The sequence below is a fragment of the Impatiens glandulifera genome, chromosome 1 (assembly GCF_907164915.1).
Source record: "Impatiens glandulifera chromosome 1, dImpGla2.1, whole genome shotgun sequence".
In the NCBI taxonomy this organism is placed as follows: Eukaryota; Viridiplantae; Streptophyta; class Magnoliopsida; order Ericales; family Balsaminaceae; genus Impatiens; species Impatiens glandulifera.
In genome coordinates, this window is record NC_061862.1 from 58881949 (window position 1) to 58895321 (window position 13373).

Below are 13373 nucleotides of genomic sequence, written 5' to 3' on the forward strand. Positions count from 1 at the left end.
AAGAAATCAAGCTTTCTTTGATTTTGCCATGGTAAATTACCGAGATGAAGTCGTTATGGGGTTCTTTATGCAAATGAAGATGATGAGAATGCGAGGTAAATCAAGCTTTCTTAGTTGATTGTTGGTTATATTATGTTTGGCTGTTATGGGACCCGAAATTGGTAGTTTCGGGACCCAAAATAGGGTGTTTCGGGACCCGAAAGTGGGATTAAGGGTCCCGAAAGTTTGGTTTCAAGACCCGAAATGGTGGTTTCGGAACCCGAAAGTGTGGTTTCGGAACCCAAAATGGGTGGTTTCAGGACTCGAAAGTTTAATTCTATTGTGTTTGGTTGAATTAAGGGTCCCGAAATGGGTGGTTTCCGAAAGTTGAATTCTTTTGTGTTTGGTTGTTATGGGTCTCGAAAGTGTGGTTTCGGGACCTGAAATGGGTGGTTTCAGGAACCGAAAGCTTGGTTTCGGGACCTGAAATGGAGTGTTTCGAGACTCGAAATGGGTGGGTTCGGGACCCGAAATGGGTGGTTTCTTGACCCGAAAAGACGTTTTTAACTTGTTTTCTTCTTTTTGTGGTTTTAGGAAGGAAGTATTGTATGTATCCGAGCATACCAACATCAACATAGGGCAATTTCAATCCATGAAAAATAAATGCCATGTTGAAAGTGGTATTATTGATGTGTGGGCAAACATGATCAGTCAGAAATGCAAATCATCTTCCGAAGGGAAAATAGTTTTTTCAACAATCGTTTTTGTAAGTCTCTATATATTTCATCGTTGTTTAAACCAATTGTCTTATTGTGATGTTGATTTCATTTGCAGGACTTTTGAGAAAATCCAGAACCTTGTGTCCTCCAAATAATTGAAGAAATGAGAATTTTCCAAATAACACCCGAAGACATGAACACTACTAATCTGGTAAGTCCAATATTTTTATATTATTCTTGCTCATATATGTCATCTGAATCTTGGTGATATTTTTGCAGATATTTTTCCTAATTTTATACAAAAGTCACTATTATGTTGTTGTCATCAATATGCGAAAGAAAGTAATTGAAGTCCTCGACAACCTCCCACTAGACCCAGATATAGCATGTGAAGATAAATATGTTACAACTTGGAAACTAGTAATGTTGAAGTGTTTTTTACACATAATGTATGTTAAAGTGTTTATTAACTTCTTTGGTAAAACAGGTACAAAACGTTGTGGAGTACTTCAAAACTATCGACCTAAAGATCGCAACCAAAATTGCCCAATTCTCGTTCAATGTTTTGAAATTACCTTGGCAAGACAGTTCAGATAAAACGGATTGTGTAATATACTATATGAGACATATTCATACTTACATGGGCGATGCAAATTGGGATTGTGGTATAACCATAAAAAATGTAAGTTACATATTTTCACATTTTATTTGTTTTACAAATCTTTAATAACCGCTAAATTATCATTTTTTGTAGGCAAGGGGAATTCTTGAAGCTTTGCGAGTCAAATACACTGCAATGATCGTCCGTTCAAATTTAAACCAAAATATGAAGAACATTTTAAATAATTTTTTCAACATTTTAAAATAAGATTGTCCTGAAACGTATAAGTTGTATATAAATAAGGAGGTCTCTTAATTAATTTAGTACATTTTAGTCAATTATTTTCTTGTCTTCAATTATATTCAATTATTTTCTAGTCTTCAATTATAATCAATTATTTTCGGGACAAGAAAACTAAGTATAAACTAAGTTAAAAAACGTCATTTCGGGACAAGAAAACTATAAATTCGGGACAAGAAACCAAGTATAAACTAAGTTAAAAAATGTCATTTCGGGACAAGAAATCACCCATTTATAGTCCCGAAACCAAGCTTTCGGGTCCCAAAACAACACATTTCGGGACAAGAAACAACTCATTTTGGGTCTAGAAACCATCGATTTCGGGTCCCGAAACCACCATTTCGGGTCCCGAAACCACACTTTCGGGACAAGAAAATGGTGGTTTCGGGACCCGAGATGGTTTCGGGACCCGAGATGGGTGGTTTCGGGACCCAAAATGGTTGGTTTCAGGACCCAAAATGGGTGGTTTCGGGACTTGAAATGGTGGTTTCGGGACCTAAGATGGTGGTTTCAGGACCCGAAATGGTGGTTTCGGGACCTGAAATGGATGGTTTCTTGTCCCAAAAATGGGTGGTTTCTTGTCCCAAAATGGTGATTTCGGGACAAGAAGTCACTCTTGATGAAATATTCTAAGTGACAAAAATAAGTGACAACAACATGATCAAATAAGTATTATCTTCGTTAAAGATATGATAAAAATGTAAAAATATTCAAAGTGACAACAACATGTTCAAATAAGTTACTATCTTCGTTGAATGTTATCCTCACACGCATTATCTTCGACATATATTTGAGAGGACAAAAGTGATGTGAAGGATAATTGAGTTGAAAGTGGATCATTCCATTGTTGTTGTTGTTGTTGTGTTGAATCCAAAGCTGTAGATGTTATGGTCGTATTTCCCTTCTTTTTTGATCTCGAAGTCTTGGGAATTTTTTCAATTAAAGATTGTTTCCTCTTTGTTGGTGGTCGTCCTCGACTTCTAACTTTGTTAGGAGAGTGTATCAAAATGGATGTAGCGAGAGATTGAAATGGAGATGGAGATGCTTTTGTGCTTTGGTCTTTAGATGCTTCAGTGCTTCCATGATTAAGTGACATAAACTGTTCCATCAAGCCTTTTATTCCGTTCATCCAAAAAGAACAACTGACTTCAGATTTTACTCCAACTTGTTGAAACTCTTGCATCAATCGAGTTAGACTATTGTGATGTTTTTTTTCTTCCACAGACATATTTGAATCATAAATGTTGGTGATATTTTGATACCCACGCTTAATATCTTTACGCCACCGGTCCATTATATAATATATTGGTACCTCATTCACCCTCATTTTTTTCAACACAGCCATGATATGCCTACACAAAATACCTCTGAACTCAAACAATCGACATTGACATTTCACATTGCAATCCATTTCGGTGTAATGTACTTTGTAAAAAACATCTCTTACATGTTCTCCATTAACCCCCAAAATAATTTCCTCAACTCTAAATATACAAGCTGACCCTTCCTCTTCAATGACTGAGATGTCGCACAACATCAAACCTATAACTTCTTTTGAACCAATCTAAATATATCTGAAGTGTAGAAGGTTTGATATTGCCTTTCAAAGGCAAATCCACTGACAGTTGGTATTAAAGAATTAAACGATTGGAAATCCAATTTCTTTTCTCTCTCGATATTTCTCAACAGAGCCCTATCATATTGCTCGACGAATTGTTTGAGGGATGTTTTGGACTGCACGTAGTCATCAAAGAAGACGTTCATACTTTCACTCCGTTGAGATGTTGACATCCCGTCCCAAAATTGTCCTTTCACATAAACATGTATCCATTTAGATCTTTCCAAATACAAAGATTTCAACCAAACATTATCTTCCAACTGATAATCTTCAATTAGTCTATTCTAATCATCTTCGCATTGTTGAATATTTATGGAGTTGTATACTATGTTTTTCAGCCTCTTCTTTATTAGATGGTATTCAGTATGGCTTCCAAGTTTTATAGGAAGTTTCTTCATTATATGCCACAAACAAAATCGATTATGAGATTTAGGAAATACCTTCTCAATTGCAATCGCCATGGATCGACATTGGTCTATGATTATGGCATTAGGAGGTCTATCATCCATACATTCCAACCAAGTTCTAAACAACCAAGTGAAAGAATTTGAATATTCACTTGACAATAACCCACATCCAAGAAAAATGGATTGACCATGATGATTAACACCAACAAACGGAGTGAACGACATGTCATAGCGATTTGTCAAATAGGTTGTATCGAAAGAGATAACATCATAAAAATCTTCAAAGGCAGCCCTGCACCTACCATCTGCCCAAAACATGTTTTTAATTCGAGATTTCTCTTCCAAATCAACAAGGTAGAAGAAGTTTGAGTTCCTGGTTTGCATTCTTAAGAAATAATTAGTGAGTGCTTCAGCATCCTCACTCCCTAACCTCAACCTTCGTGCTTCTGTAACGTAATTTCTACATGTTCTCTCATCGAAAGACATGTTTTCATACCCTCCAGCTTCAACTACAAGTGATTGAAATGTTTTGGCCACAGTTATTCCAGCTTCATCGTTTGTATCCAATCTTTTCTTTACATTTCCGTCAATTACTTTGTAGGATCTAACATGACGTATTCTCTTAGGGCTTAATGTATGGTTGTGCTCAAGAGAAATACTTGTTATCACATATTCCCCTTCATTTCGAACAACAACATTAATCTTTGCTTTACAATATGTCTTCGTTATTGGTCTAGGCTGATGAAACTTATTTTTGGCCTTCGATTCTTTCATAAAACTCTTGGCACAACCAACGCTGAAGTATTTCCTCTTACCACCTGCATTTTTGCTCCCTAACTTGGTAATGCCGAATCCGGTTAAGTGGGCATATGATGTGTAGAATTCAAGAAGTTATTCTTCGGAGGAAAATGTCATTCCAACACTAGGAATGTGACTGCAAAAATTAAGTGCAACCGTAAGAAATAAGTCCATAAACCACCTTTTCGGGTCCCTAAACCACCCTTTCAGGTTTCGAAATCACCCTTTCGGGTCTTGAAACCACAATTTCGGGTCCCGAAACCACCTATTTCGGGTCCCAAAACACAACATTTTGGCTCTTGAAACACAACATTTCGGGTCCCGAAACACAACATTTTTTGTCCCGAAACACAATATTTTTTGTCTCGAAACCATTTTGGGACAAGGAATGACCCTTTCTTGTCCCGAAACCACCCATTTTGGGACAAATTTTGGTCCCGAAACCACTTATTTCGGGTCCCGAAACACAACATTTCGGGTCCCAAAACCAACCATTTCGGGTCCCAAAACCAACCATTTCGGGACAAGGAAGGACCCTTTCTTATCCAGAAACCACTCATTTCGGAACAAGAAAGGGTCCCGAAACTACCTATTTCGGGTCCCGAAACTAACCATTTCGGGACAAGGAAGGACCCTTTCTTGTCCCGAAACCACCCATTTCTGGACAAGGAATGACCCTTTTTTGTCCTGAAACCAACCATTTCGGAACAAGGAAGAACCCTTTCTTGTCCCGAAACCAACCATTTCAGGACAATGAAGGACCCTTTCTTGTCCTGAAACCACCCATTTTGGGACCCGAAATAACCCTCTAAGGTCCCTAAACGACCCTCTTTGGTTCCGAAACCATAATTTCAGGTCTAGAAATGGTAGATTTCGGGACATTTTGACACATTGAAATGTCATTTTTTATACCAATCGAGCAATCGGGTACATTTCGAGTTTAACAGGGGTGGATCTGTTTAGGTTAAGTTCTTCATCTACTAGGTTGTTCAAGTTCGGTGTTTCGGTTTCCTGAAAGTTCAAACAGTTCTGAAATAAATCCATAAACCTTTAGATATGTAAATAAATACATCTATAAAATGTAAACCCTAGATTTGTAAAATCTAAACCCTAGATATATAAAAACAAATAATAAAGATCCTTAAAAAGGATACCATGGAGAAGTAAATGTAGCTGGAAAAAAAAAATGCAGCCGGAGAAAAAAATAAATGCAGCCGGAGAAGAGAAATAAATGGAGCTGGAGAAGAGAAATAACTGATGCTGGATACGTTTCAGAGAGAGAAAGAAATGCAGAAATATGAAGCTATTGAAGAAATAATATTTTTTTTTGGCTTTTTCTCTCTATAGGTAGCAAGAACACTTAGGATTCGTGGCTTTGATTTCGCTAAAGAGTAGAGAATATATATATATATATATATATATATATATATATATATATATATATATGAGGAGTGAAATGATAGGGGGAGGGAATTGAGGGAAGAAATGATGTCACTACATCACTTGTTGGAAAAAAGAAAAAAAAGATAAAATGTGAGGAGAGAGAAGATAGAGAAATTTTGTTATTTTTTTTTGGCTAATCATTGCGCAACATCATTCCTTCTCTATTCCTTCCCTCAAATTCTCTCTTCCAATCATTTCTCTCTATATATTAATAAACTATTATTTTATTTTTTTTATCTAATTTCTCATTAACTTTTTTTTCTTATTTCATAAGATTTATTAAAATTTAATTCAACTAGCACATAATATTATAACTTATATAATATGCTTTTCTTTTTATTTAGGTTGAAAATTAGTAATTTGAGTTCTATGAATTAATTTATAATTTAAGTTGAATAATTTATCTAATCCAATTTCAAATTAAATAAAAAAAATAAAAATTTTATAATAAAAAAAATTTAGAGAGAAAATTATTAATTTTTTTCTCTTAATTTTTGTGTAAAATAATAAAAAGCTGATGAAAGAGAAATTATTACATGTTTTTAGGTGACATATACAATTTAAAATTAAAGAAAGAAAAAATGATACGCGTCCTATTTCTTTGGTGACATGTGCATTGTCACATTATTCACTGCCCAATTTATTTATTTGAGCAATGATAGAGGAGCAAAATTGTTTGTAACGAATGTGGGCAATGGGAGCACTAATTAGACTTGTTGACTCAATATATATATATATATTTTTTTATATTCATTAATAATTTTATCTCTCTTTTATAATATATATATATATATATATAATATATATATATATAATATTTGATTTTTTTTTAATTTTAATTCTTTTTCAAATTTGTTATTGAATGTTATATAACTAATTAGGAGAAATTCTAAATTGGCTCGTTTCAAAGACGTTAGAGCTGGTTATAAATAGGTTTTATAACTATAAGTCATAAGTGAGAAGATTTGAATAGTTAGAGGGAGAAAATTGATAGAATCCCGATTTGCCATTGACAGGTTTGAGTTGATTTCAATGATTGTAAGTTGTCTCTAGGAAGTTTGTAAAGTTGTTAGAATCATTTAGAGACAGTCATTTACCGGTTATTTTGTAAAAATCCAATTGCAATGTAAATTCTCAAATTGTGTGTTGAAAGTTGTTCTTGAATTAATTGATGTTTTGAATATGTTCATCATATGTTAATTTTGGATTGATAAAATTGATTAAAATCATCTAAAACAAAAATGCCTAAATTTGAAAATTCAACTTTTAGTTTTTACATTTATTCTTGATGTTTGGTTGTTGATCTTTAGTTTTTAATAGTGATTTGATCGAGTTTTGAGAATTTAAAGTTTTCAAATATGCATGATGGTTTATTTAGACCACCTGTGATTATTATTATTATTTTTTTAATTTTGTGTATGAATATATTTTATAAATAAAATTTTGAAACACATGTTATTGTGTACTCATTTATATTCAAATAAAGATCCAAATCATTTGAGTGCATGACCAGATAGTTGGGGGAAATTTGAGGAAATGACCCTAAAGAGGGGCCTAATTATGGATGGTGACCCCTAATTTAATAGCGCTGGTGACCCCTAAACTTTTTTCTGACGAAAATGCCCCTATTGCGTCACGCATCCTCCAGTTGCGTGACGCACCCGAGTGCATTGTGAAAAGTCCACAATTCCCTTGCTATATAATTAAAAAATTTCCAATTTTTCCCATTTCTTTCTTTTTTGTTCTCTCTCTTCACTTCCCATTCTTCCATTCTCTTCCTTCTCTCTAAAAAGACGACTCCCGACGACGACCCCCGACGAAGACGTCGGAATCCCAACGAAGGAGATGTCCGCTACTACTGGTATTCTTCCTCCTTCCTTTATTTCTTTCGCATTGTTTTGTTAGGGTTTAGGGATTAGAGATTGATTAGATAAATGCCACCGGCGGCGAAATACGGGTACGTCACGCAGTTTGGATATTTGTTTGGTTTTTCTCCAAAATCAATGGAGCCCAATCTATGATGTAACTGCTATACTTACCTCCATCCAGGTATGGGTTTGTCTGATTTTGAAGTTGGAACTAACTAAACCAAGCTCACACTAAAAAATACAAAAAGTTATACCTAATTAGTTACATTGCTAACAACAACATGAGTCATGGATAGCATCTGATCAGGATTACATCGAAACTTATAAGGGTTCTATTTTTTCTGCAGTCGTTGCTTTGTGACCCGAACCCAAACTCACTTGGCAACTCAGAAGCTGCAAGGATGTTCAGCGAAAACAAATGCGAGTACAATATGAAAGTAAGGGAGGTTGTTGAGCAGAGTTGGACTGCAGACTAATTCTTTCCGAGGTGGTAGGGTGGTTGGTCCCTATAATAGAGATACTGGGATTTTATTAGAACTTGAAAAATGTTTTCAACACTTTGTGAACTCTTGAATGGTGAACTACCAACAACATCACATATTTTCTTGGGTTCATTTTGGGGTATTCAGTTTCAGACAAATCTTGTGCATATATTGTTGATGATCCCCTCTGCCTATTAAGGTTGATTGCTTCAATTCTGCTACTCATTATTGTACTGAATTATGCTTATATCAGTTTTAGTGTTTGTGTCTTTTATATTTGAATGAGATATTCTACTACATATTTTAACTTTAAATAATAACAATTTAACTATCTTGGAACTCTGTTACAATTTATTTGTAAACTTTTATATTGTAAAGCATTACATTTACCTCAAATCATAACTTCTGGTTCACAAATCACAATTTATTTGTAACTATCCAGACTTGTTTAACCCTCTATAACTTGAAACTAAACCATTAAATCATTTCGTTCAAAATTCAAAGATTTACCTCAATCACACTTCTCTTATCAAATAACAAAAAAAAAATTAATTTACTTTTCTGCTATTTCTCCAATTATCGTGACTATGATTGTGACCGAGATAAATAAATTAAATGCTTGAGCCAACTTAAATGAAGAAGAATCTATAGCAAAGGTGTTGTATATATACAAAGTACAGAGTTTACAACAAAACTCAAATTGGCACAACATATAAGACAATTCTAACAAAAAAAAAAGATTTGTTCATCGTACTCGAGGCTGCTGCCGGTGGGCTGCTAATGGAGAGGCAGCAGAAGGTGTCGTATTCATGGGCGAGCGATGATGCGTTTTTGGTGGTAAGTTACTTTTCGAGTCATTAGCAGTTCGAGTTTTGGATGTGTTTTTCAAGGACTGGATCTCTTCTAAGGTGGCTAAAACCAGTGACATTTTTGGGCGTGCTTTAGGCTCTGATTTTAGACATTGCAGAGCAAGGTTAGCAGCCATAAAAGCTCCCTTTTGAGGATATTGTCCTTCTAATTTTGTGTCCATAATCCTGAATAGTTTTCGTTTGTCCCCTAAATAAAGAATAGCCCACTCCACTAGATTCTGTTCTACACCCATTCTTGACTTGTCAACAGCTAGACGACCAGATAGCAATTCGAGTAACACTACTCCAAAACTATACACATCACTTTTTGTCGTCAACCCGACCTGTTTGTTGATTGACAAAATTACAAAATAATGTATGAAAGTTGATTCTATATATAAGAAAAAAACAGAATCTTGCAAAAGTTCTAATCTATACCCGTGGCAACATATTCCGGTGCTGCATAACTGTGGGTACCCATCACTTTAGTCGATACGTGTGTCCTATCTCTAGTTGGTCCTGCCTTGGCCAATCCAAAATCCGACAATTTTGCATTGAAATCCTACACAACACATTCTCTAAGTAATAATTTTCTAAGTGAAAAGTAAAAAATTCAAAATTTTATTGGCATATGTTGAAAACTAACTCACTTTTGAAAAGATGATTCTCCAAACTCCCTTTTGGCAAAAACTCATAAACCAAGAGCTTATCCTTATCACCTATCACCTTCTGAACAATACCCAATAAGCTTAACCAGATTCGGATGAAGAAGTTGGCCAAGATAGTTAACTTCCGTCTGTATATAATAATACTTAGAAGAAGTCAAAAACAGATCAAAATAATTACAACCTGAAAAAAAACATACCAACCACTCCTTGTGACCTTGGAAGCCTTCAGGTTTAAGTTTCTTGACAGCAACAACGATGCCAGAACCTGGCCTGAAGTAGTGAACAATTGTTCATCAATCCAACCTTTGAATACATAACCGAATCCACCTTCGCCAAAAAGACTGTCAGGGCGAAAGTTTCTAGTGGCGTTCCTTAGCTCGTTATATGAGAATGCCTTGGCATGAGTTGATGAAAGGATTTCACTCTCTAATCTTGGAGATGGGATAATCATATCATTGTTTTCTCTACAACAAGATGGGACTGTAATATTATTCATAAAAACAAACAAACAAACAAACCAATTGATTAAACCTCAAAAACAAATTATTATTATTATTTGGATCCTAAAAACAAACAAACAAACAAATAAATAAATTTCCTTTCTTGGACGCTGTTAGAGGTTATACCAAATCAGGAAACTACATAAAAGATTTCTAGATAACTAAAGATATCAAATCGAACAGAATGGATTAACTAACTCTACAAGAAACACATTTGTTTGTTACCTGAATTGTTGGAAGGGATTTGAGCTGAATCCTGCGTGACGCATCCTGCGTGACGCATCCAACCAACCAACCAACCAACCTGCATTCAACGAATAAGGGCGAATCAATAATGTTCTGTAAAGGAAATCAACACAAACAATCACATATAAAGGAAATCAACACAAACAATCATATGTAAACGAAATCAACACAAAATATAAACGAATATAGTGGAAATTTTATCTTCGGTCATCGTCGTTCGCCGTTGGAAGTTCTTCGCAGCTATAGGCCATTGAATATGGTGGAATGGTCCACGGTGCCTCTTCGATTGGTTCTTCAGCGATGAAAAAGAGAGAAAGTCTTCTCCGCCACCGTTAGGGTTCACGGCGGAGAAGAAATGGAAGAATGGATGAGAGAGAAAATGAATCGAAAATGAAAAAAAAAATTATGACCTTATAGGGTTTAGGGTGCGTCACGCATCTGGAGGTGCGTGACGCAGGGGTATAATGGTCATTAAAAAATTTGGAGGTCACCAGCGCTATTAAAATTATGGGCCCGCACCCTCGGCTATTTGACCCCTCTTTAGGGTCATTTCCTCAAATTCCCCGATAGTTGGCCATTAACCCATTAATAATATAAGTTATAACATCACTTATATGTTGGTGTACACCAATATTTCAACTTTTCAGCTTAGACATGTCATGTTTGTTTGTAAGTAAATGCCAAGATTTATGATTAAAATTTTGATATAATTCTCGAATAACACTTTAGTATATATATAGTCTATAAATATGTTGAAACTCCTTTTAAGTAGATAAAAAAAACAATAAATAAAGATTCTTAAATTTGCACTAGTTGGAATTCGAAGCATGTCCCCTTACATATCATTTTCTTAAATTTGCACCCACATATATCACAATTATTCTTATTTAAATTTTTATAACCCTTTCAAATTTGTAGAGCTCAAACCTTAATTTTGAATTTTAAACACTTTAATAATTAATTAAATTACTTGCAATTCTTGAATTTCTTTTATAATTTGTGTACAAATATATTTTTTTAAGTAAGTTTTTCACCTGTGAGTTGATCGATATATTAACTAATGAGTTACACAACAATTCGATGGTCTTTCGTTAACAAATAATAATATAACATGACTTTTATGCATGTGTAAATCAATGTATATATTTCAAATATTCAATTTAGACTTACTAAATTTATTTCTAAATAAAATATCAAGATTTTGAAAAATAACTTGATATATTTTACGAATAACATTTCACTCTCTATATATACTTTCAAGTATTAAAATAAATTTATTAATTCCTTATTATTTAAAATTCGCATTGAAAAATGATATATACCAATTCAAAATAAACTCCTCAATTCACGTCGTCCTTCATTTAATTCCTTATAATTTTTAAGTATTCCCTTAAATTCGCACTAATATATACTAGAAGAGTTACTTAGATTTGCATTAACGGTGGCCAGCATTGTATTTTTCTGAGCATCAGAAACAGAGGCCATTTTCCCTCTTAACTATAGATCAGATCCACTATACAAGAAAGTAAATTCCGCACTGCTGCTGAGTCGTCGAACTTATCCACCAAGGAATTCGAGGAATTTTTGTGGATTGCGTTGAGGAAATCTACCAAACCTAGACAAATAAATAGACTCCCTTCCTGTTTCTAATGGAATACATATTTATACTCACATTAAAATCTAAATTGGTGGAGTACAAGACCCGTTAGCCTTCTATAACCATTAACAGTATAATATAAATATGATTTATATGTACTTGTCAACCAATGTAAAATTTTGACATTTTAGATTTATTTGTAAATAAAATACCAAGATTTTGAAAAGAAATTTGATATACTTAACAAATAATATTTCACTGTATATGAAAATATTAAACTATTTTTTAAGTATAAAAGAAATTAGGAATCCTCTATCATATCAAATTTACATTTAAAACAGATATATAACAATTCCAAATAAATTCATCAACTCAATATCCCACTATCACTCCTCATTTAATTCTTTATAATTTTCCTAATAACCACCTCAAATTTATAACATTTGAGATTCGCACCATAGTCTCCGCACATATAATTTCTTCAAATTCGCTGATATTTGAATTATGACATCAATTATAAAATATGAACACTTTAACTATTAAATCACTTTTAATTGCTCAATTACCTCTATAATATATCTTCAAAATCAATACATTTCTTTGACCAAACCCTTTAACAACAAACTTGTCTTGTATCTTGGTTGTGAATTGTTATTTTCGGTCTTAATATTGTAAATTCATCTACTCTTGATTGTCTTCTTGCCTTGTGACAACTTTACCAAGTCATAAGTGTAGTTATCATTAGTGGTTGCATTTCTTCTTCCATAGCTTTCAACCATGACTTTTTCTCATCAATAGAAATAGTCTTTTGGTATGTTTATGGCTCCCCTATATCTGTGAGCATCACATACTCACCTGAAGGATACCTTGTGGAGGAACGACGCTCTTTCATAAATCTTCTCGAAAAAGGTTTAACTAGTTTCTTTTGAACTTTTTCATCATTTTTTTCAGTTGGATCAACATTATTGGTCAGTGAAATTTCATCATTAGTGATACCATCAGAAACAGTGCAGAATATATTATAAGTCAACTTTTAATTTATAGGTTGATCCTCATATTGATCAACGAGTTATCCATACTCATATGCACTAACACTTACGAGTGTGTAAACCCCGGAAAATCCCTTTTTGTAAAGGATTTGCGGAAAAGCTCGAAGTTCAATAATATCAACCTCGATTTGCGTGTTATGATTTTTTTAAAATAAATTATTATTTAAAAGATTTTTAATGATTCCTGATAGCTTTTGAAATTAATAAAAATAATTAATTTCGGGGTTCAATTTTAAATAATCCGAGAATT

The 13373-nt window shown here is 33.8% G+C and overlaps 1 pseudogene; it reads right to left on the minus strand.

The window, feature by feature from the left end:
• Positions 1-8960: 8960 nt before the first annotated feature.
• LOC124921875 lies at positions 8961-10196 on the minus strand (annotated as a pseudogene).
• Between the last annotated feature and the right edge of the window lie 3177 nt (positions 10197-13373).